Source organism: Trichechus manatus, unplaced genomic scaffold (assembly GCF_000243295.1).
Source record: "Trichechus manatus latirostris isolate Lorelei unplaced genomic scaffold, TriManLat1.0 scaffold00054, whole genome shotgun sequence".
Classification (NCBI taxonomy): Eukaryota; Metazoa; Chordata; class Mammalia; order Sirenia; family Trichechidae; genus Trichechus; species Trichechus manatus.
The window spans coordinates 17,268,991-17,271,413 of NW_004443990.1; positions in this window are offsets into that span (position 1 = coordinate 17,268,991).

The window sequence follows — 2,423 nt, forward strand, 5'->3', positions numbered from 1 at the left end:
GTTAGTACGTGTTTAAAAGAAAGGCTAAGATTCATATCCAGTAATTGGAAAAAAATAACTCAAATTTTAAGTGAAACTGATATTACTCTTTGAAGAGGAAAAAAATCACTGCTATATGGATAATCTGGACAGTATTTCTCAAAAGTGGAATTTATTTTCAGTTTATGTCATGTTTGTGTTACTATATCATGTGTCGTATGAAAGGGTGATAGATAAAAGAGCGTGACAACGGAATTTATGAAAGAGGAAAAATAAAAGAAGCGGTAATCAGGAAATTCTTTTTCTATATCACTGTCCTTATAAGGCAGGTTAGGAAATGGATGATCAAATATAGTTCAATGGGTATAGAAGCAAAGAGATTAATATAAATTTCAGTAAAATAAAAATTGAAATAATTCCTGGTGGTTGCCAAAAAAAAGGGTATGCTTTTCCACTGGGAGTTTGGGGTTACATGGGGGAAGTGAAAAAGAAAAAAAAGAAAAGAAAAAGAAAGAGCTGGCCAAAAGAAAAATACTATTGCTGCATATGAGGGATTTTTTTTCTCTTCCTTCCAATCATGAATGGAAGCACATAGTTTTTTAAGACGTTGAAGTATTGGTTTGTACAGTGATAGAATTGGAAAATCATTCATGCCAATTTCAATAAAGATGTTCATGTGGCAACCATGACTCTAGGTATGATGTTGAAAAGGGTTTATATGGAATCATCGAATATTGAAAATCAAATAAATTTAATAATCTTGTCCAACCACTTAGTTTTATAGATGTAGAAGCTGAAATCATTCTTATTATAAAAACTACACATTTATTTAATCCTATTACACACAAAGCACTGAAAGGTTATACAGAAAGCCAGATCCAATTTCCTTGTCTCATATCTTGCTCTAGTGCACAAATCAGTATGGTACCAAGATGAGGGATTAATCAAGGAAAAGAGTTGAATATAGAACCATTCAGCCTCAGAGTTCTAAATTAGAATGTTAGTGTTATGCTGTGAAACACTTTTAATTTCCCCTCAGCATCAGTTACTGTTAGAATAAGTTTGAGTCTGAGAATGGCTACATTTTGTCGAGGTTAAGTGACTTGCTCCAAGCATACAGTACTCAGCTAGAAGATCTAGGTATAAAACTCCTATCCCTCATCTCTAGACCAGTTCTTTTTATTTTACACCATGCTGCCTTTTAGGATAAATTAGTGTTAGTGTATTTTTTAAAAATATATTGTATAATAGCTCAGAAATGTTAGGTGCTAGGCAGAATATACTATGGAATAGTGATCTTAAACTCATTGTAAATAAGCATAAATATATTAAAAATTTTAAAGTTCTCAGGGAGAAGAACTTCCCCAGAACTGCAGTAAGTCACATTTGCCTCCTTTTTCTTGTTTCCCACATTTGAATCAGTTATCACCTTCTGAGCGTCTATGTCTGCTACACCCACCTATCTTGTCTTCTTTATTCTATTTCATCACCACCACCTTAATTTAACCCTCACTTTGTGTAACTCAGAGCAGGGCAATGGCCTCCTGGTTAGTTGTTACATGTCTAGTCTTTGGCCTCTGTCTTTATATGCAGCTGCTATAGGAATGATCTCAATGTCCAACTCTTGTCATGCCATCCTCTGGCCCCAAAGCTTTCAACAGTTCCTTGCTCCTTGGGGATTATTACACCAAAGGCTAGTCTTCAAGACACACACATTTTCCGAATTTATCTTTCATCATTACATATATCCAATGCTCCCAGGCAAACTGTCCTCTGAACAGCCATTATAGTCCCCTCCCTCCATAGCTTTGCTTACTGCTGAGAATGTCATTTCCCACAGATCCATGTGCCAATATCTTAACCTTATATAATGCTAGCTTCTTTTCTCAATCTTTCTTATTCTTCTCGTCAGTAGTGACTTCTCTGTTGACACTCTACAGCATGTTAGAATTTTCTTTTTATATTCCACTTTTTAGTAGAGATATTGTGAATTTGACTCACCCCTTTAGAAGGTCCCTAAAGATATTTTAAACTCAATTTGAATTTCTCGCCATATGCCATGCAGTCTGGGACTAGCAGATGGTAGGCAATCAGCACATTTTTGTTGTGTATAGATTTAACGAAAAATTTAGAATGAATAAATATAACCAAAGTTGTGTTTGCTAGACCAAAGAAGAACTGTTTATTAGAAAATAAACATGCCACAAGACCTAAGATCTAAGATCAGAAGAAGTTACTTCTGTTACAAACACCTGGGTACGCCCAAAGCCAGAAACTTAATAGCTGAGCTGATGTTATGAGTCCTGGGTCTTCATTCACAGCTGGGTTGGTTAGGGGTCTCGATGGCTCAGGGCAAGAGTTCTGTTACGTAGAGAAATGGGTGTATGACTTTTTCAGAAGGGATGTTGCTTGCTCTAGGCAATCAGTGCCCTGTTCAGCAGCAG